Source organism: Puntigrus tetrazona, chromosome 24, assembly GCF_018831695.1.
Source record: "Puntigrus tetrazona isolate hp1 chromosome 24, ASM1883169v1, whole genome shotgun sequence".
Lineage (NCBI taxonomy): Eukaryota > Metazoa > Chordata > Actinopteri > Cypriniformes > Cyprinidae > Puntigrus > Puntigrus tetrazona.
In genome coordinates, this window is record NC_056722.1 from 14,236,620 (window position 1) to 14,261,209 (window position 24,590).

Consider the following 24,590-nt stretch of genomic DNA (forward strand, 5'->3'; position numbering starts at 1 on the left):
GTTATATATATAATATGTAAAAGTTTATGGTTTAAATTCCCCTCTCCAGAGTTTCTTTTACTGCCGGAGTAATACATTTCTCTCTGAATCCTGATGAATCCTGATGATCCCAGGCTTCTTCAGAAAGGCTGAATTGGAGCATATTCATTTTTGTGAAGGGCGCAAAAATCAAGACGTATACAGGGTTGCCCTGGAACAAAAAAAAAAGAAAGAAAGCTGTGCACTTGTGGACAGGAAAGTGCTGTAGTCTCTGAACTTCTCTCCATGTTCCTCTGCCTTCCAGTGAAGAAGACCATTCCTGCCAAGACAAGTCCATTACTGTATAATGCAGTCAAGTTTTGTGTGGAATATATATATAGTACACTTTTGACATCATTTTCTTAATAATCTTGTCATTTAAGTACACTCAGTTTGCACATGTAACTGTACTGTGTTTTTGATATTATGTAAAATTGCAATCTCATTTTTACAAACTTGCAATTACAAGTATATTTAAATACATATACAAGTTTCCAAAGTTACATTAATGTATATTTTACTTACTACAAATGCTTGTTATTACATTCGGAGGCTATTATAAAATGACTCTAAAATCCTACCCAGGCGGGTCCAAAAAAAACATTAAGTTCATGAAATATCAATTCACACTATAATAGATTTTCAGGTAATTGCAATTAAGTGTCTGAACCCTTACATTTAGTTCACACTTGGACTAAACAAAGCCTCCAGGCAAATCATTTACGTCTAGGAATTTTTGTATTCGAGTTACTTGAGGTTTGATTCAGACCTGCAGAACACAAAGGGTACTAACTGATGGTGAAAAACTGAATGAACAGCAGCCATCAAGTCTTAGACATAGAATAAGGACATAAGATAATAATAAACAGGACAGTGGTGGGTTGAATTAGTGTAAATAGACTTTTAGGTATTTATTTATATTTTCAGAAATTGTGCATTCCAAATAATATTAAATCAAACTGCAACTGGGTTATTTTGATACAGGTAATTTCCTGAATTAATGTTTAATAAAAAGTATCTTCTTTTTCACATTAAAAGTTTGTTTTATAGCAAAGCAGATAGCAGCCATTTTGTGAAGAAAAAAAAAAACAGATCATTCCACATTTTGTGTTTTAGAGTAAAATAAAACAACAAAAACTATGTAATCTGCTTTTGCAAGGTTCCATGAAAATGCTTGAGCTTTTGTTTCTTTTTACGCCTTGAAGAAGATATCATAGGTTCAAGATATCAAGTTCATCGAAATTGTCCATCTACAATCACTTTTAGTCAGCTTTGACTATAGCAGCAGATTACTAAAGAAACATACATTAATCTCATCATGCATGCATGAGAATATCTAAAGACAACATGCCTGATGCAAATAGCCATTTAACCATGAAAAAGCACAAACACTTATATACGCACATAAAGCTGCCGCACATCAGTGTGCTAAATTGAGCTCTCTTTTATAGTCTTACTTCACCAAAATGCTCAAATAATACACAGAAAATTTATATAGAGCAATATATAGATCAAATATATACATAAAACACAAAAAAACATGAAAGCCATCCACCGCTTTAGAAAGAATTGCTTATAGAACTTGCATGTTAAAAATGCATATTAAACAATATGCACTGACACTTAAAATATATATTTTTATGAAGGGAATTACCTTTATTTTGTCTTCTAATTTGATGTAATTCATATTCAGCAGACATAACAACATTATATTTTTGTTGAACAAGCAGTACATATTTTATTCTGAAATCTGGTCTTGTACACTGAAACACAAAATGTAATGTAATGTGTGAAATAAAGTAAACAATGACCAAAATCATGACGTTAAAAAGAATAAAACGGAATTACATTGTCCATATAGCACAATACACACAGGCACAGCTTCAGAGTCAGTCAAGCGGAACATTCGGAATTCTACAGATTCTTGTATGCAAATCAATTATGACATCACAGACATCACATGACAGACATCACATGACACTACAGCGTTCTATATAAAACTGGCACGCTCAAATCAGCCTCACAGTATCTATCAGCAGAGACAGATCAAAGACTAATTTGTGGTGTACGAGTATCTTACCAGTTCCAGTAGACCACTTTGCATAATATTAGACATCTGCTCTAATTCTGATTATTCAATGGATTCTTTCAGTTCAAGTGCTGCTCATCAGATTAAGATGAGACAAGCTTATGAAAGAAAGATTAAGAAATATTTCAGATCAGAAAGCCCAGAGAGATTGGATCACCGGTCTGATTCTTTGAAAGATCCTCTCTGCTCCAATTTCCCCCCGAACGCAGCTTGTCAGATTGAGATGAGAGAATCTGTTGCAAGAAAGAAGGAGAATTCTAGCAGTTCAAGCGAAGAAGAACTGCCTGAACCATCTCATATGGTCACAGTCATACCTGTAGAGTCCACAACAGTTCCTCAATTAGACAACCAGTCTGATTCTTTGATAGATTCTCTCTGCTATGCCTTTTCTCGTATGTATATAACTACTCCACTATCAGCATGGGAGGAAATGCATATGAAAATCAGAGAAGAAAAACTGATTGGACCATCCCATGTGGTCAGTCCTGGAGAGTCCAGAACTTCTCCTGAACAAAGCACAGGTAATTCCAGATTTCATCCATATGCACGTTGTCCAATTAACATGAGACGAGCTGTTAAAAGAAAAAAGGAGAAATCAGGCAAATCAGGAATCCCAGAGAGAGAAAGAAGATTAGACCACCGGTTTGATTCTTCAAAAGATCCTCTAACCTATACCTTTTCTCCAACAGCAGCATGTGAGGAGACACATATGGAGATCTCCAGTAAAGATGTAGAACTGCCTGAACCATCTCATATGGTCACAGTCATACCTGCAGAGTCCACATCAGTTCCTGAAATAGACAACCAGTCTGATTCCTTGATAGATTCTCTCTGCTATGCCTTTTCTCGTATGTATATAACTACTCCACTATCAGCATGGGAGGAAATGCATATGAAAATCAGAGAAGAAAAACTGATTGGACCATCCCATGTGGTGAGTCCTGGAGAGTCCAGAACTTCTCCTGAACAAAGCACAGGTAATTCCAAATTTCATCCATATGCACGTTGTCCAATTAACATGAGACGAGCTGTTAAAAGAAAAAAGGAGAAATCAGGCAAATCAGGAATCCCAGAGAGAGAAAGAAGATTAGACCATCGGTTTGATTTTTCAAAAGATCCTCTGACCCATGCCCTTTCTTCATTAGCAGTAGGTGAGAAGACGCATATGGAGATCTGCAGAGAATATGTAGACCTGCCTGGACCATCACATATGTTCAGCTATAATATTGTCAATCCCGGAAACTTCATATATGAAAATGTCTGTTCAGTGGAGACTGTCAGCTCAGACAGCTCGTCTCCACCATCACTGTCTCCACCAGCAGCATGTGAGGTGACAACTGTGCATGCAGAACTGCCTGGACAATCCCATATGATCATCCCAGGAGAGTCCAGAACTTCCAGGAGTTCCAGACTACACCCATATGCACGTCATCCAATTAACAAAAGACGAGCTGTTAAAAGAAATGAGAAATCAGGCAAATCAAAAATCTCAGAGAGAGAAAGGAGAAGATTAGACCACTGGTCTGACTCTTCAAATGATTCTCAGACCCACGCCTCTTCTCCAACAGCATCATGTGAGGAGACGCATTTGGGGATCTCCAGTAAAGATGTAGAACTGACTGGAACACCAAATGTGGTCACTCCTGGAGAGTTGAGAACTGCTTCTGACCGAAGCTCAGGCAGTTCCAGATTTGACCCACTTGCACGTCTTCCAATTAGCAAAAGACAAGCTGTTAAAAGAAAGAAGGAGAAATCAGGCAAATCAAGAATGTCAGAGAGAAAAAGGAGAATATTAGACCATCTGTCTGATTCTTCTATAGATCCTCTGACCCATGCCCTTTCTTCACCAGCAGTATGTGAGGAGACTCATATGGAGATCTCCAGTGAAGATGTAGAACTCCCTGGACCATTCCATATGGTCAGTCCTGCAGAGTCCAAAACTTCTCCTGACAGAAGCTCAGGCAGTTCCAGACTACACCCATATGCACGTCATCCAATTAACAAAAGACGAGCTGTTAAAAGAAATGAGAAATCAGGCAAATCAAAAATCTCAGAGAGAGAAAGGAGAAGATTAGACCACTGGTCTGACTCTTCAAATGATTCTCAGACCCACGCCTCTTCTCCAACAGCATCATGTGAGGAGACGCATTTGGGGATCTCCAGTAAAGATGTAGAACTGACTGGAACACCAAATGTGGTCACTCCTGGAGAGTCGGGAACTGCTTCTGACCGAAGCTCAGGCAGTTCCAGATTTGACCCACTTGCACGTCTTCCAATTAGCAAAAGACAAGCTGTTAAAAGAAAGAAGGAGAAATCAGGCAAATCAAGAATGTCGAGAGAAAAAGGAGAATATTAGACCATCTGTCTGATTCTTCTATAGATCCTCTGACCCATGCCCTTTCTTCACCAGCAGTATGTGAGGAGACTCATATGGAGATCTCCAGTGAAGATGTAGAACTCCCTGGACCATTCCATATGGTCAGTCCTGCAGAGTCCAAAACTTCTCCTGACAGAAGCTCAGGCAGTTCCAGACTACACCCATATGCACGTCATCCAATTAACAAAAGACGAGCTGTTAAAAGAAATGAGAAATCAGGCAAATCAAAAATCTCAGAGAGAGAAAGGAGAAGATTAGACCACTGGTCTGACTCTTCAAATGATTCTCAGACCCACGCCTCTTCTCCAACAGCATCATGTGAGGAGACGCATTTGGGGATCTCCAGTAAAGATGTAGAACTGACTGGAACACCAAATGTGGTCACTCCTGGAGAGTCGAGAACTGCTTCTGACCGAAGCTCAGGCAGTTCCAGATTTGACCCAATTGCACGTCTTCCAATTAGCAAAAGACAAGCTGTTAAAAGAAAGAAGGAGAAATCAGGCAAATCAAGAATGTCAGAGAGAAAAAGGAGAATATTAGACCATCTGTCTGATTCTTCTATAGATCCTCTGACCCATGCCCTTTCTTCACCAGCAGTATGTGAGGAGACTCACATGGAGATCTCCAGTGAAGATGTAGAACTCCTGGACCATTCCATATGGTCAGTCCTGCAGAGTCCAAAACTTCTCCTAAACGAAGCACAGATAACTCCAGATTTCATCCATATGTACGTTGTACAATTAACAAAAGACGAGCTGTTAAAAATGAGAAATGAGAAATCAGGCAAATCAGGAATCCCAGAGAGAGAAAGGAGAAGATTAGACCAATGGTCCGACTTTTCAAATGATCCTCAGACCCACGCCTCTTCTCCAACAGCATCATGTGAGGAGACGCATTTGGGGATCTCCAGTAAAGATGTAGAACTGACTGGAACACCAAATGTGGTCACTCCTGGAGAGTCGAGAACTGCTTCTGACCAAGCTCAGGCAGTTCCAGATTTGACCCAATTGCACGTCTTCCAATTAGCAAAAGACAAGCTGTTAAAAGAAAGAAGGAGAAATCAGGCAAATCAAGAATGTCAGAGAGAAAAAGGAGAATATTAGACCATCTGTCTGATTCTTCTATAGATCCTCTGACCCATGCCCTTTCTTCACCAGCAGTATGTGAGGAGACTCATATGGAGATCTCCAGTGAAGATGTAGAACTCCCTGGACCATTCCATATGGTCAGTCCTGCAGAGTCCAAAACTTCTCCTAAACGAAGCACAGATAACTACAGATTTCATCCATATGTACGTTGTACAATTAACAAAAGACGAGCTGTTAAAAGAAATGAGAAATCAGGCAAATCAGGAATCCCAGAGAAAGAAAGGAGAAGATTAGACCACTGGTCCGACTTTTTTTAAATGATCCTCAGACCCACGCCTCTTCTCCAACAGCAGCATGTCAGGAGACGCATTTGGGGATCTCCAGTGAAGATGTAGAACTGACTGGACCACCAAATATGGTCATTCCTGGAGAGTCCAGAACTGCTTCTGACCGAAACTCAGGCAGTACCAGATTTGACCCACTTGCACGTCTTCCAATTAGCAAAAGACAAGCTGTTAAAAGAAAGAAGGAGAAATCAGGCAAATCAAGAACGTCGGAGAGAAAAAGGAGAATATTAGACCATCTGTCTGATTCTTCTATAGATCCTCTGACCCATGCCCTTTCTTCACCAGCAGTATGTGAGGAGACTCATATGGAGATCTTGAGAGAAGATGTAGACCTGCCTGTACCATCACATATGGTCAGCTATAATATTGTCAATCCTGGAAACTTCATATATGAAAATGATTGTTCAATGGAGACTGTCAGCTCAGACAGCTCGTCTCCACCAACACCGTCTCCACCAGCACCATGTGAGGTGGCAACTGTGCATGTAGAACAGCCTGGACAATCCCATATGATCATCCCAGGAGAGTCCAGAACTTCTCCTGACAGAAGCTCAGGCAGTTCCAGACTACACCCATATGCACGTCATCCAATTAACAAAAGACGAGCTGTTAAAAGAAATGAGAAATCAGGCAAATCAAAAATCTCAGAGAGAGAAAGGAGAAGATTAGACCACTGGTCTGACTCTTCAAATGATTCTCAGACCCACGCCTCTTCTCCAACAGCAGCATGTGAGGAGACGCATTTGGGGATCTCCAGTGAAGATGTAGAACTGACTGGAACACCAAATATGGTCACTCCTGGAGAGTCCAGAACTGCTTCTGACCGAAGCTCAGGCAGCTCACGCAGCTCTTCTCCACCGTCACTGTCTCCACCAGCAGCATGTGAGGTGACAACTGTGCATATGGAACTGCCTAGACCATCCGATGTGGTCACTCCCGGTGAATCCAGAACTGCCCCTGACCGAAGCTTAGGCAGTTCCAGATTTGACCCACTTGCACGTCTTCCATTTAACAAAAGACAAGCTGTTAAAAGAAAGAAGGAGAAATCAGGTAAATCAAGAACGTCAGAGGGAAAAAGGAGAAGGTTAGCCAATCTGTCTGATTCTTCTATAGATCCGCTGACCCATGCCCTTTCTTCACCAGCAGTATGTGAGGAGACGCATATGGAGATCTGTAGAGAAGATGTAGACCTGCCTGGATCATCACATATAGTCAGCTATAATATTGTCAAACCTGGAAACATCATATATGAAAATATCTGTTCAATGGAGACTGTCAGCTCAGACAGCTCTTCTCCACCACCGTCACCGTCTCCACCAGCAGCATGTGAGGTGACAACTGTGCATGTACAACTGCCTGGACCATCCGATATGGTCACTCCCAGAGAATCCAGAACTGCTTCTGACCGAAGCTCAGGCAGTTCCAGACCACACCCATACGCACATCATCCAATTAGCAAAAGACGAGCTGTTAAAAGAAAGAAGGAGAAATCAGGCAAATCAGGAATCCCAGAGAGAGAAAAGAGAAGATTAGACCACTGGTCTAACTCTTCAAATGATCCTCAGACCCAAGCCTCTTCTCCAACAGCAGCATGTGAGGAGACGCATATGGATATCTCCAGTGAAGATGTAGAACTGCCTGGACCACCACATACGGTCACTTCTGGAAATTCCAGAACTGCTCCTGACAGAAGCTCAGGCAGTTCCAGACTGCACCCATATGCACGTCATCCAATTAGCAAAAGACGAGCTGTTAAAAGAAAGAAGGAGAAATCAGGCAAATCAGGAATCCCAGAGAGAGAAAAGAGAAGATTAGACCACTGGTCTAACTCTTCAAATGATCCTCAGACCCAAGCCTCTTCTCCAACAGCAGCATGTGAGGAGACGCATATGGATATCTCCAGTGAAGATGTAGAACTGTCTGGACCACCACATACGGTCACTCCTGGAGAGTGCAGAACTGCTCCTGACAGAAGCTCAGGCAGTTCCAGACTACACCCATATGCACGTCATCCAATTAGCAAAAGACGAGCTGTTAAAAGAAAGAAGGAGAAATCAGGTAAATCAAGAACGTCTGAGAGAAAAAGGAGAAGTTTAGACCACCAGTCTGATTCTTCAAAACATCCTCTGACCTATACCTTTTCTCCAACAGCAGCATGTGAAGAGACACATATGGAGATCTCCAGTGACGATGTAGAACTGTCTGGACCACCACATACGGTCACTCCTGGAGAGTCCAGAACTTCTCCTGAACTAAGCACAGGTAATTCCAGATTTCATCCATATACATGTTGTCCAATTTACATGAGATGAGCTGTTAAAAGAAAGAAGGAGAAATCAGGCAAATCAGGAATCCCAGAAAGAGAAAGGAGAAGATTAGACCATCGTTCTAATTTTTCAAAACATCCTCTAACCTATAACTTTTCTCCAACAGATGCATGTGAGGAGACATATATGGAGATCTCCAGTCAAGATGTACAATTGCCTGGGCAATCCCATATGGTCATCCCAGGAGAGTCCAGCACTGCTCCTGACAGAAGCTCAGGCAGTTCCAGACTACACCCATATGCACGTCATCCAATTAACAAAAGACGAGCTGTTAAAAGAAAAAAGAAATCAGGCAAATCAAAAATCCCAGAGAGAGAAAAGAGAAGATTAGACAGTGGTCAAATCAAATGATCAAATGATCCTCAGACCCACGCCTTTTCTCCTGACCAAAGCTCAGGCAATTCCAGATTACACCCATATGCATGTCATCCGATTAACATTACACGAGCTGTTAAAAGAAAGAAGGAGAAATCAGGGAGATCAGACCAAAAGACTAGTGGATTGTGTCACTCAATCCTTCAGCTTACAGTCTGAAAGAGTGTCTATGAAGACCTGCAAAGCAAAAGAAAAAGACATGAGAGAGGCTAAAAAAAAGCTTTCACAAATTTAAAAAAAAATTAAATGAATAAAAAAAGTAAAATGAGGTTTTTAGTGTTCCACTGAAAGTCCAGGACACACCAAGCTGACACCAACCAACTAGTGGTGACACAAAAGCAACATGCTGAATCAGGCCAAAGTGAGCCACAAGAAATAAAATTGTAATAAATGAAAATCTTAATGAGGGCCTTTGTCACAGTGAAAGCTGACAGAGTGCTCAGAGACAGTAAAATCGAACAAATAAAAGGCATACAAACATAAAATTAACACAATACAGTACAAACGTGACTATAATGTTAAATGTTTGATAAATAAAACTATTATCATATTTTATAGAAAAGAAAAAAACTCAAGTGCATGTACAGGTTTGCAGTATTGTTGAATAAACAAAAATAAAAATAAAATGATGCATATTCTTCATTGTGTAATTTCAAGGTTTGCACTAAGGGAAGCTTTAAAGCGTTTTGCAGACAAACATAACTGCTGATTAAATACAATGTTAATCCACTCCAAACACTGGCGTGTTTGTACAAAACTCTCATTATAACAAAGTGTAGACATGATTTGACAGATTTACTGTGCATATGTAGAGAGCTTCATTGATTATAACGGAACTTTGTGAGATTGCAATGAACTCAGAGGAACAGCTTTCAGTGATTATGAAGCAAGTTTGTAAATGTGTTCATAACAGGAAATTAATATTAAGCGACTTTTCTGATTTTGCTCTATTTTTGTGAAAGTAGCTGCAAACAAAGTCACAGCTAAGCAGCTATGCTTCTTCATTCAAACACAGTGTTGTTTATTGTAATGCGCAGTTGTAATCAAATCTGTTTCAGTTACCCACTGAATCACTTGCTTCATTGCTGAATGAATCAGCCATTCCAATGAATCAATTGAAGGAGTGATTCAATGATAAACTCAGTGAACTGCCGCCACCTTAAAAAGAATTATGCTACAGCAAAACCAGTTTGATGAAAGAATATATATTTTTATCAATATCTGAGAAATTGTGAAATATTTGAAATATTACCAGTGTGAACATTGACTTTAACAAACTTAAAATCCTTAAAACAAGACTGCTCTAAATGGTCTAAATTTATGGAACCACAACCAATTTCACTGACATTTTTAATGTAAATGTTAGTCTAAAGAGTAAGTGAAATGTTAAGTACTGTAAGATTTTTTTTTTTCTTGGGTGTGAATTTGATAGGTGCCTGATATAAAATAAATAGTGCTTTAAAAAGTCCTTAAATCACTGGTGTTCATGAAAGAGTAGGAAACCTGGTTTAATCCCTTTTAATTATTTAATTTAATTTGATAAAAATATAAAATGAGTAATAAAGCGTACAAGAGTAGACGGTTAGGAGATTAATCTTTATAAACATGACTCTACAATAATTTTGACATTTAAAGTAATTTAAAACCCTGTATTTGATCTGTAGTTACAACATGCAGATCCTTGTCTATCTAAGGACTTTGGCGACAGCAGCGGACAATTCCTTAACTCAGTCACATCTAACCCTATCTTCTATAACAGAAAAAAAATCTAGGGCTGGACAATATGGCAAAAATATACAGCACAATATATTTCTTATTTTTAATCAATGCGATATAATTCAGATATAGATATGAAAACTATTTATTTGAAATAGAAATCTTTTTAACATTATAAATGCCTTATCATCACTTTTAAATAATTTTATGCACTCTTGATAAATAAAAGTATTAATTCAAAAAGTTCTTCCCAAAACGTCTTCCAAAAATATACTGACTCCTAGCTTTTGAATGGACTAGTGAATGTTGGAAAAGTTTTTTTTTGTTTTTTTTTTTTTCAAATGAATTGTGATCTTTGGATGTTTTAAATATTGATCAGCAGCATATTAGAGTGAGGTCTCTGAACCGCTGGGAGTGAGTTTCTGAAGGATCACATGACAGTGAAGACTGGAGTAATGATGCTGAAAATCAATCAGCTTTGATCACTGAAATAAATTACAGTATAAAATATATTCAAATACAATACAATTTTAAATAGTAAAAATATTTTTTTACATTTCTGCTGTACTTTGAATCAAATAAATGCAGGCTCGGTGAGACAAAAGAATTTGAAAAAATCTTACTGTTCAAAAGCGTTTGACTGGTAGCACGGGCTGATAGCGGTTTCACCAGTAATGGCTGTAATCAATCAATCAATCAATCAATCATTTTTATTTATATAGCGCTTTTAACAACACAGGTTGCATCAAAGCACTGTACAGTATAATGACAGGGATATATAGTGACGAGAGTGACCAATTTCTTATTAAATGCAGAGACGGTCTCTGTAGTCAATTCAACGATAGTCACTAGAAGTTAAGTGTCCCCAACCAAGCAAGCCAGAGGCGACAGCGGCAAGGAAACAAAACCCCATGCATATAGAATGGAGAAAAAAAAACCTTGGGAGAAACCAGACTCAGTTGGGGTCAGTTCTCCTCTGACCGGACGCCCAGCACTTAACTTCCAGTTCAATTTTAAACGCAGCTGTGTCAGATAGTGTAAATGACTTAGTGTGTGCGCGTGTGTGTGTGTGCATCAGGATCTGGTGATCTGTCGACGGCGCATCTAGGTTTTCTGGTCTCTGATGAACATAATCTCTGGGTGCTGATCCACCATCTAGTCTGGATACAAACTGTGAAAACAGATTGAGAAAGAAACAGGACTAATATTAGCGTAGATGCCATTCTTTTTACGATGTCACAAGTACATCGTATTTTAGGAGTAGTGTTCCCGGTTCCAGCAAATCTAAGTAATGCAGCCTAAAAATCCTTTAACGGATTTGAATAATAAAAGGTGTGTTGGTGTGTTATGTGTAGGCTAAGTTAAAAGATGTGTCTTTAATCTAGATTTAAACTGGCAGAGTGTGTCTGCTTCCCGAACAGAGTTAGGGAGATTGTTCCAGAGTTTAGGTGCTAGATAGCAAAAGGATCTGCCGCCCGCAGTTGATTTTGATATTCTAGGTATTATCAAATGGCCAGAGTTTTGAGAACGCAGCGGACGTGCAGGACTATAATGTGATAAGAGCTCGCTCAAGTATTGAGGAGCTAAACCATTCAGGGCTTTATAGGTAATTAATAGGATTTTAAAATCTATTCGATGTTTGATAGGGAGCCAGTGCAGTGTTGACAGAACTGGGCTAATGTGATCATACTTCCTAGTTCTAGTAAGGACTCTGGCTGCTGCGTTTTGGACTAGCTGAAGTTTGTTTATTAAGCGTGCAGAACAACCACCCAATAAAGCATTGCAATAATCTAACCTTGAGGTCATAAACGCATGAATTAACATTTCTGCATTAGACGTTGAAAGCATAGGACGTAATTTAGATATATTTTTAAGATGGAAAAACGCAGTTTTACAGATGCTAGAAACATGATTTTCAAAGGAAAGATTGCGGTCAAACAGCACACCTAGGTTCCTAACTGATGATGAAGAATTAACAGAGCAGCCATCAAGTGATAGGCTGTGTTCTAGATTATTATATGTGGGGTTTTTAGGTCCAATTATTAGCACCTCTGTTTTTTCAGAATTTAACATTAAGAAGTTACTCATCATCCAGCTTTTTATATCGACTATGCATTCTGTTAGATTCTCAATTTGGTGTGTATCACCAGGCTGCGCTGAAATATAGAGCTGAGTATCATCAGCATAGCAGTGAAAGCTAACACCATGACTCCTGATAATATCTCCCAGAGGTAACATGTAAAGGTTGAAAAGTAACGGTCCTAGCACTGAGCCTTGAGGAACTCCATATTTCACTTTTGATCGATATGATACCTCCTCATTTAATGCCACAAACTGATAGCGGTCAGATAGATATGATGTAAACCATGCTAAGGCGCTTCCTCTAATGCCAACATAGTTTTCTAGTCTATCCAAGAGAATGTTGTGATCGATAGTATTGAATGCTGCGCTAAGATCTAATAGCACTAATAACGAGATAAAACCACGATCAGATGATAGAAGCAGGTCATTAGTAACTCTAATGAGAGCAGTCTCAGTACTATGGTACGGTCTAAAACCTGATTGGAAATCCTCACAGACACCATTTTTTTCTAAAAAGGAATACAGTTGTGAAGATACTACCTTTTCTAGTATCTTTGACAGAAAAGGGAGATTAGAGATTGGTCTGTAATTTACTAAGTCTTTGGGATCAAGATGTGGTTTCTTAATGAGAGGTTTAACTACAGCCAGTTTAAAGGTTTTGGGAACATATCCTAATGACAATGATGAATTAATAATGTTCAAAATAGGATCTATGACTTCTGGAAGCAGATCTTTTAATAGTTTAGATGGAATAGGGTCTAACATACATGTTGCTGGTTTAGATGATTTAACAAGTTTGTACAAGTCTTCTTCTCCTATAGTAGAGAAAGAGTGTAATTTTTCCTTAGGGATCTAAAGCTCATTATCTGATGTGAAACTGTAGTTGACGGCTGCATAGTTACAATTTTATCTCTGATGGTATCAATCTTAGAAGTAAAGAAATTCATAAACTCATTGCAGCTATACTCTTGGGGCATATTAGCACCTGCTGATGCTTTATTTTTTGTTAATTTAGTCACTGTACTGAATAAATACCGGGGTTGTGTTTGTTTTCTTCTAAAAGGGATGAAAAATAATCAGATCTTGCTATTTTTAATGCTTTTCTGTATGACAGCATACTCTCCCGCCAGGCAATACGAAATACTTCTAATTTGGTTTTTCTCCACCTGCGCTCCATTTTCCGGGCTGCTCTCTTTAGGGTGCGTGTGTTGTCATTATACCATGGAGTCAGATTGTTTTCTTTTATCTTTTTTAAGTGCAAAGGAGCAACTGTATCTAAAGTGCTAGAAAAAAGAGAGTGCATAGTTTCTGTTACATCATCAAGTTTTTGCATCGTATTGGATGAACTAAGGAATTGAGATAAGTCAGGAAGGTTATTTAGAAAGCTTTCTTTTGTGGTGGAAGTGATGGTTCTACCATACTTGTAATAAGGTGCAGAGTTTACAGGTTTAACTATACAGAGTTCACACAAGACTAGATAGTGATCTGAAATGTCATCTGAAATGTCATCTGAAATGTCATGTCATTTCATTGGGGGGTAGATTCATTTAGAGTAATATAATCATCTGGTTTTAGCCAGGTTTCTGTCAAACAAAGCAAATCTAGCTTCTGATCATTGATCAAATCATATACATAAAGTGCTTTTGTGGAAAGTGATCTAATATTTAGCGAGCCAAGTTTTATCGTTTGCTTATTTGAATTATAGGTAGTTTTAATTTGTTGGACATTAATTAAATTATTGCTTTTGATTAGGTTTGGACGTTCTCTGCATATTCTAATTCGGGGAACAGACACAGTCTCTATAGTGTGATATCTAGGTGAAAGAGTCTCTATGTGCTGAGAATTAACTGCCTTCTGTGACGTGAGGCAGCTAGCAGACGGTCGGTTTAGCCGGTCTGTCTGCTTCCTGACCTGGGCACTAGTTGGTCATGTTGGAGCTATAAGACTATATGCCATATTTCTAGATAGAAGAGCGGCACCACCCCAAGAGGGGTGAAGACCATCTCTTTTCAACAGGTCAGGTCTGCCCCAGAAACTCATCCAATTGTCTATAAAGCCTATGTTGTTCTGCGGGCACCACTTAGACATCCAGCCATTGAGACCCAGCAATCTGCTGTGAATCTCATCACCCCGGTAAGCAGGGAGGGGACCAGAGCAGATTACATTGTCCGACATCGTGCTTGCAAATTCACACACCTCTTTAATATTATTTTTAGTGATCTCCGACTGGCGAAGTCGAACATCATTAGCGCCGACGTGAATAACAATCTTACGAAATTTACGTTTAGCATTAGCCAGCACTTTTAAATTTTACAAGATGTCAGACACTCTGGCTCCCGGTAAGCATTGGACTATGGTGGCTGGTGTCTCTATTTTCACGTTCCGTACAATAGAATCGCCAATTACTAGGGCACTTTGATCAGGTTTCTCAGTGGGTGCGTCACTGAGTGGGGAGAACCTGTTTGATGTTCTGATCGGAACGGATGAGCGGTGTTTTGACCCGCGACTAGCCCGCCTCACGGTCACCCAATTGCCCTGCTGCACGGGCTCTGAAGCTGGAACCGAACAATGTACATGATTCACTGTACTAGTCGCATCCAAAGCAGTATCTACAGCCCTCGCATTCTTACTGTCCTCAATTAAAGTTTGGATACGTGTCTCTAATTCTAAAACCTTCTCTGTCAGCCTAGCTATTTCCCTGCATTTATCACACGTGAATCCCTGATCGCTAACAGAGAAGGACAAGCTATACATGTGACAGACAGTGCAAGTGACGATGCAGGGAGAAGCCATTTACTCACCGTAAGGATTCACTTACCACTCTTGTTTTGATGAGCTTGTGAAAATGGAGCGAACGAGCGCGAGGAACAAATGAACAGGAGCGGGGGAAAAAAGCCCACAATCGGCGCGAAAACGCGGGTGGGAGCGAAAGTGAATCGGCTAACGAGTACTAACTCACCGCCGAGTTTTAGATTAAAGCGAACGAACTAACAGCAGTCTAATTAGTTAGATTAATTTAATAGTATCAACGATATGTACACAGTTAAATTATATTTGATCGTTAGAGAAGAGGTGATAAATTGAAAAGCGAAGCTACACGCAGCTACAAACAAACCAACCTCTCAGCAGACAGGAGCAATCGAGCCTCAGCAGGAGCAATCGAGCCTCAGCAGGGAGCAATCGAGCCTCAGTAATCAAATCAGCTCCGCTCATGAACGCTACTTGAAACCTGAACATGTCTTCAAACTTTTCTGAAGAGAGTTGGTTCCCTTCAGAGAAACATTTTTATAAACACTTGGGCCACATTTTAATTTTGAAAGTTAGAGTGCTCATGTTTAGTCAACAAAGTCAAATGACAAGTAAATCACTGTATGAGAAGCACTGGTAATTAATTGTATATTGAAATATTAGAAATGTGCTTAAAAATCATATCACCGTTATTGAAAATAATTATAGTGCAATACATATTGATATTGATTTATTTTCCCTTATAAAAACGTTGATTTTATGACATCAAATATTATCAGAAAATATTGTTTTAACAAGATGTCATTTAAGCTAAAATGATTTTAATGACAACATTAATATGAGAATTGAATGGAAATTATAATGGCAGCTAGGCCTGGGTATCAAGCTTTCAAGTTTTTAAGACTGAATTGCCTTGAAAGTGTCAAGTTTTGAAAAATTCACTGTCAGAACTAAAACCAAGCCACACACCAAAGGGCTTCTGTTAAACGACTACAAAGAGAATCAGAAAATGCTACAAAAACTACCTGATTGGCTGATATCTCATTGGAATCGGCATGTTACAATACAGCTGAGGCAATTTGAGGAATACCCTGCTTTCAAGCTAATTTTGTGGCACAAGAAGCAGAAAAAGCGTGCAACCCTGTAACATCCTTTAATGCTCTGAAGTTCACTGAAGAAAAGCCATCTAGAGAGACTGAGCGCTCAAGGGCTAATGCATTCATCACTAATGTTCACATTAGTGAACATCAGTTTCAACTGCTAGAAAGTGGAATCATCTGTATGAAATATCTCAAAAAATCCCAATGCTGCTGGATTGTAAAGTCGGACTCCTTATAGATTATGATTGTTCAAGGTATCTCTGTGTGCAAGCAGGGCTTGACACTTACATTTTTCAGAAGGAGCGCATGTGCTCCTAAGTGAAAATGTATTAAATAGTGTTGCATAATAAAGGGATAAAAAAAATAAAAAATATCTTTGGTCGAGCCCTGCAAAGCATCATCCACACCCTCAGAGCGTACATTATCCACTGTCGGGACATTATCAGTCAGGAGCAGGCTTGTCTGTCTCCTGAAAAAGCAAAAACTTCTTGGTAATTGTGGAAGGTGCAATTTAGAGAAGAATTGTTCAATAAAGTCATTATTTTTTGTTTTTGCTTTTTTTGCGCACAAAAGTATTCTCCTAGATTACTAAGATTTAAACTGAGCCACTAATGTCACATGGGCTGTTTTAACAAAGTCCTTGCTATGTTTCTGGGTCCGGGAACATGTCAGTTGTGTTGCTGTCTATAGACCATTTCAACAACTATTTGTTCCATTTAGGAAGTGACATCTTTGGTCCTTTGACGTTTCCGGTTAGTGTTCAAGTGCATTCAAAAATATACGGCGGCCGGCACCTTATGCACAACACGATCGCGATAATTTGTTTAATCCTGCTGTTTATAAATGTCAAATTTAAAATGAGATCCTTGTTGTTGCATGGTTGGGTGCTCCTACTGGCCTGGAACTACTGTTAATTCATATATAATCAGAACTTAAATCCATTAGATTTCCAACAAACACGCCTGGATCGCGGCAGTGCAGGCAAAGTACTAACTAGCAAATCTTGGAGCTGCGCACATCTCCATTATTTGCATTTCTTTACATTAACGTTTTGATTGTTGTTGAGTGAAAATGGCAAGCTTTTATTACTGTTTTGTGGCCAATAATTAAACATGAGTTCAAAGCTATCTTGTCAGCAGATGAATTCAGTGAGTAATATAACTCATAATAGAACTGTATACTGTAAACTTGAAAGCTGTATGGTAACAGTTAAATGGAGTAGTTCACAAAACTTAACAATAAGCATTTTTTCATCACTTAGTAAACAATAATACTGTTGTTTTTAAATATTGCGCATTAAGTTAAATAATTGCTTTTTTCCATTTGTCTTTAAGAAAGTCACCATCTATAATGCAAGACATATAAGCCAGTGCTTCAGGAAATTAGGAAGGGCAGCTCATCGTCCTGCAGAGCCAAACCACATATGAACACCCAGATGTGTTTGAGAACCTCAAGATGAAATACTTAAAGCTGCTAATGGCCAGGCCAGATACTGACTGCTGCTTTTGATATTGATCACATATTAATAAATTTGGTGGAAACAGTTGAAAGCGAGAGGATGTACTGGCCAAAAGTCACACATTACATTACTATTAGACACATTACTAGTTTCATGTTTTTGAAAGACGTCTCTCAAGTTCATGAAATCTGCTCGTTAAGCCTCCACATAACTGAATTTTCATCAACCTTTACTCCATTTTTAAGTGTCACACAATCCTTCAAAAATCATACTAACGTGCTGATTTAATATTTGGTTATTGTCAGTGCTAGTATCACGAGTGTGGTTCAGCGTGAATGAGCACTCGACGAGAATATAAGGTAAACAGGCAGAGAAACTAAACCACATAAAACACAGACGAGATCGGACAAACGGAGCTGAAACACACAGGGAATAAATACACAAGGCAATTGACTAAATTAACAAGAAACAGCTGAAGACGATGATACAATTAACAGGAATGGAAGGTAGGGCACACAGAGCACATGGCAAAAGACAAAAAAACGAAAAAGAGTCCAAAAACAGGACAGTTAGAAACAATTGTGCTACTTAATATTTTTCTGGAACCTGTGCTACTTTATACAGCATTGATTGATTGATTGAATCAGTGGCAGGGATTTTCAAAGTATACAGTGATGTCTTGACTATCACTTTTTACATTTGTTTAACTTCCTTGCTAAATAAATGTATTAATATTCTTTTAAAAAAAAACAAAAAAAAAAAAACTGACCCCAAACTTTTGAACCGTAGTGCATGTTGTTGCAAAATATTTCTCTTAAAAATAAATGGTGTTCTTTTATTCTTCAAAGAATTTCACATTTATCACAGGTTATTTTGTAGTACTGTATTGACTACTAGTGCTACATGTTGTTAGTATACGCTTGTTTGTATACTAGATTCAGCTTCTTGTGTTTTAACTGATTACTTCGGGAGCACTGGGACAAAATGAAGCACAAAAACTATCAGCAGCTGAAAGACTGTTGTGAGCTGCGGTTTGTCTTTGTTCAACTGATAAATCTAGACAGTTTTTTTAATCAGAATGTATCCTTAGATGTAGTTTTTTAACCCCTGTCCCCAATCACAGCACAGACAGAGGATGCTTTCTATTGCGGGTACAATATTTGGGTATACAGACAGTTATTGATAAATGATGGCAGATTTGGACAATAAGATTAAAAGTTCTGGAGGGTCAGCAGTACGCTTTGTTAGGTGGAATGTGTTAGAGGGTTACATGGAGCAGTGAAAAGAACTCGCATATTTACGCATATTAAGAGAAATATCCTTTCTACAGGAAACACACTTGCGTATGGACAATCATAACCTACTCAGAAAAACTTGGGTTGGCCAGCTTTACCGCTCTAGCTTGGACCATAGGGCTAGAAGTGCAGTCATCATAATCCATAAGAAAGTAAAATGTACTGCATCTGAAACAATTTCAGATCCCCAAGCTCTAGCCATCTTTTCAGTAAGCCAATAGTCTTGGTCAACGTCTATGCACCATACAGCAATGGCGTTAATTTTATGACATAAATATTTTCTTTGTTACAAGATTTAAACACTTACCATCATGTTTTTTGGGGGGATTTGAATTGTGTGATGGATACAGCTCTGGATCATTCCAATCCTAAAACTGTACCTCAGACTCTTGCTGGGTATATGACTCAAATTGGTTGTGTGGATCCATGGAGGGTTTTTTCCTGATAAAAGAAGATAGAAAAACTGACAGTCAGTACTCTAAGGCCCCAACAGCAGAACAAAATTGAGTCTTAAAACAAAATATGATTTTTTTATTATCAGAAAAAACAGAACGTGATATGATTTTGATATGATATGATGTGTTATAAATGTGTGTGTGATTGCGTGTATGTACACACACACACACATGTCGTTTTGCCTTTTCTCTTATCCATGTTAAAACACGCAATGTATTTTTTACACAATCTTAAACAATAAACAAGAACATGTCCTCGCTGATATTTCCTGACCCTAGTCAGAAGTACTTACTTTTTTCTCTTCTCTGCACTTGTCTCTGATGCTCTTCTCTCCAGATCTGCTGCTGTTCTATTTACACACAATATACAAATTAACATACACTTTCAAACTTAATAAACACAGACTATTAATAAATGTTATAACCAGTATGCTTACTAGGTGAACTTGAACCCTTGTATTATGTTTTTGTTCTAGTTTGTCTTCTCTTTTTCAGAACCTCAGAATTTGAGATCATTTTCATTTTCTGGCGTGGCCTAACTGTACAACCTCATTTTGATTACAACTTTGAACAGAACTATCTACAATCTCAGGGTTGTTTTGTTTTAGACTTTTGTGCTCTCTTCCCCACCCTTCTCAGGTGGTGCTGAATAGATTTCAGCAGTAAAGAGAGAAAGCATCCGTGGTGATGGTTTAAATTCATGGCAGCAGATGCTTTTTCTTTGCATGTAAGCTCGAATCCTCATTATATTTAGCAAAGACTTCTGCTCTAGCCTGTTCCGTAGCTTGTTTTTATCCGTGACATTGGGATTGGCATTCCGTGGGAAAATGAACACTCAACTGCTGCATTGCTGAATGGCAAAGCAAGAAGACTCAGTGCAAAGTTGCCAAGATCTTCAAAGTTTCTATCACCTGCAGTGTCTGTGTATGCAGAAACTTCAACCCAGAAGTCCTCGGTTTTGCCATCCTTTTATTGTTCCATTCCAGAGTGTGAATTACTCTCCACTGTTGCTCTGCTTTTCCTATATTTCCTTTGAATAGGTGGGAAAAGGAAGCTCATCAATTCTTGGCTTATTTGAAGACAGAACATGAATCGGTGTTAGGAATTTGAGTGCCTCTAACTGTTTAATGTTATCTGGAAGTCTCTTCCTAATCCCCTTTGATAACTCCGGCATGTAGTCCCTGCATCTGCATTTCAAGTCCTTTTCAGCTTGGTCACTTATTCCCTGGCTTCTAAGGAAGCAATACGAAACTGCACCGCAAAGTCTACAGCATCAAGTGGCAAAAGATTCTCATCAGAAAAGTTAAACTCCATGATGTCTTGCCAGCTCTAGAATGTCATCGGCATACCTATGCGCTCAAGAAGGGACCGGTAAAATGTTAGAAGTTCTGTTAGAAGTTTTGCAGGATCAGGTTTGTCAAGTTGAAAGATTTTATTAAGTCTGTTAGACTCCAAAACAACTGGTTGGAGGAATTTCAGGTAGATCAGGTTAGTAGTGTCACTGTACATTTGGTACAGCAATTCTGCAGCATAGCTTCTCTCACTGTCTTTTGTTAGCTGGAAATGCAACTTAAGCTCCTCGTGCTGGGAAAGGATGCGGTTGATACAATCACTAATAGCGAGCCATCTAGTGTCAGAGACAGCTGCAGTATCTTCAGAGGGCTTTCACCTACATTTATGGTTTTGTACAGTTCAGAATATTTTTGGAGACGCTGGGTGGCATTTGAAAACCAACTGTACGTCTGAGAAACCATGTACTCAACATTTCTGGGCAGGACGCTGACGGCTTTGGATGCACAGAGCTGAAGAGAATGGCACACACATTTTATGTAGACAACATGAGGAATGTTTCCCACACATTGTTACAGCCATCAGTTGCAAGACCGATGTAATTCAGTATGGACAAATTGTTGTCATCCAGGAATTTGAACAAAGCATTTGTTATGGTCAGTGAATCACCAACATCTATATTTATCATTCCTGCAAAAGTGCTAATGATTTGTGAGAGCTTCTTGCTGTAAGATTTGATAACTATGCAAAGTTGTTTTCTGGTTGTGATGTCAGTGCTCTCGTCAACAATAAGAGAGTATGGTCCACTTCCTAGATCCTCCAGAAGGTCTTCATGCACTACTGGTCCTATAACTGAATTAATTAGTGCTGTGTATTTTGTTCGATGTAAACTAATACCTTTCTTGGACATTTCTTCCACAACACTTCCTAAATGATCAACAGTTAATGTGCTTGAGTGGCACGCAACATGCGCAGCCAGCTTCAACTCTGCTTCCTTCACAGCAACATTATTTCTTAGAAAGGATGTGCCTGTGTCAAATAATGTTCTGGCATTTGAGAAAGGAGCCGCATTTTTTTTATGTTTCTCAGTTGCAGCGTGAGCTAACAGATCACTGTGGTGAGCTCTAATTTCACATTTGCAATACTTGCAGAATGCTTTTTTATCGTCATTTGGCACACTTCTGATCCACTCCGTTAATCCGTTCTCTGCCTCCCATTCTTTGCGATATTTTTTTCCATATTTTCCCCATTTACCTGCCATTATATATGCTTCTTGTTCAGACTGCTGCTTTTCACAGACCAACAGATGCTACAACCGGCAAATATGGGCATAACCAAGGACGTTGGCGTAACTGACGTGATGCTTGCTTTGTAATGTTAACGTTAAAGGCGTTCACTCAATTGCAGCAGCTTGTTGCAGCGGCTGTTGCCAAGTATTAATTCCCAGGAGCTCTATTCCCACTTATAAGCAATTCCACTTTTATTTTTTCTTTGTCTACAAACAAACATTTTTGCCGCTGCGGTACTTTATTAAACTAGCCCAAAAAACTGCAACACGCGACCCCGTAATTTTTCCCGCTACTGCATTTTCAAAATAGCCCAATTGTGCGGGAAAACCGCGACCTTGGCAACACTGCTCAACAGTTAAAAAGTCAATCAGCATCTCGGCTTATTCCAAAGATTAGTAAAACAAACTACAGTAGATCCCTAAGAAATGAATTTTATTTTCCATAAATGTTATTCAGTTCCGTACAGTGCAGAATTTCCACATGATGACACTTTCATGTCAACATTTTTGACTAAAGTTAACTTGCCTAAGTTAAAACAGAACAAAAGCATCTTGATAAACCTCTACAACTTCAAGAGATAGAAGATTCAACTAGAGCCATACAAAGTAGAAGGGGTTTCCCGTCAGGTTTTAAAAAATATTCTTCACAATTGCCACCTTTGCTTCTTAATAAGTTCAGTCACTCTCTTGATCAATCAAAATAACCATTAAGCCTTGCACAGGCCCATATCACAGTTCTCCTGAAGCCAGATAAAGATGCCCTTGATTGTAGTTCTTAAAAACCTATTTCCTTACTAAATGTAGATGTTAAAATTCTATCTAAAGTACTGGCCTCTAGAATAAAATATATAATACCGGATATTATTTCACAAGACCAGAAAGGTTTCATAATGGGGCCATTCCTTCATTAACACTAGCAAATTTCTTAATGTTGTGCATTTTCTTGGGTGACTATTTCTCTAGCTGCCAAGCTGGATCCGACTTTCAAGCAATGGAAGGACTTGGGGATAGACTTTTACATTGATAATATTTTTGCTAATTATGATGATCTTCAAAAATGTAATCTTCAAAAGTCTGATTTTTTTTTTCTTCAAGTTCAACATTTTATTCAGGCCCACTGTGATGTGTTCCCACAAATGCCCTCTGAATCAGGACTAGACTTGCTTCTTAAGACCCCGATATATCTTGAGGGCCTTATTTCCCAAATATATAGCTAAATTAAGACATTTCAGTGATGTAATGTTTTTGTAAAACTGGAAAAAAAAATCAAATATCAATCAACCAGAAAATTTTATAAAACATGGAATCCTTTAATAACCTATATTTAGAAAAATGTACTCCAACTTTAACAATTCCTGGAGCAGTTCCTGCCATCCAGGCCACCTTCATGAACCCCCAGCTTAAGAAATTAAGGAAGAAAGACAGGTAAAGAACTCTGTAACCATTTTAGTGTGAACCAATGAGCTCATCTGATTATATTTTACACACAGCAGAGAACACTTTCTCAAAGTTACAAAGATACTTTACACTGCAACCCTGTGCATCTCTGCTGAAAGGAGGCCAAACTTGGGTCAGATTCTGCCAGTCTTAAACTCCAGTATCACTTCACAGTTAACGAAGAGGACTCCTCCTTCACAAAGACCATCAAGGACACTATCTGGAATGACCTCTCAAAAGATACCAGGTGTGTAGAGTAATTCTCACTAGTTTTCATTATGAATATTCAGGGACCTATACTGTTTTTGTCTTACGGGATGGAAACATCAGACAGTTCTTTGAGGAAGGCACATACTTGGATCCCAGATTCAAGTCAAAAGTGGCAGATGAAGTGTGGAATAGACTGGAGCTGATGAGAAGGACCTGAGAACAAGCGGTAATTCTTATTGGTAATGTACTTCTCTTGAACTGTAGGTCAATATATGTGACCTTCATATCCCACTGAATACAGACTCAGACCAAGAGATAGAACAGGGGTTCTAAGAAAGAACAAGTGACTGAGATGACAGCTCATCTGATAAAGACAGAGCATCTGCAGCAACAACACTGGTAAAACTCCCTGAAAACTGCGGTTGTTAAGCCCTCCCTGAAAAAGAGAAATCTTTATAACAGCATATTGAGTCATATCAAATCTTCCGGTCATAGGCAAGATCATTGAAAAGGTAGTTCTGAATCAGCTGAACAGCTACTTGAACTCAAATGGTTATCTGGATAATTTTCAATCTGGTTTCAGACCGCACCACAGCACAGAGACAGCGTTAGTTAAGATAATAAATGATATTTGCCTAAACTCTGATTCTGGTAAAATATCAGTGCTGGTACTACTAGATCTTAGTGCTGCGTTTGACACTGTCGATCATAACATTCTTCTAGACAGACTGGAAAACTGGGTCCGGCTTTCTGGAATGGCTCTAAACTGGTTCAGGTCATATTTAGAGGAGGGGGGTTATTATGTGAGTATAGGAGAGCATAAGTCTAAGTGGACGTCCATGACATGCGGAGTCCCACAAGGCTCAATTCTAGCGCCGCTCTTGTTTAG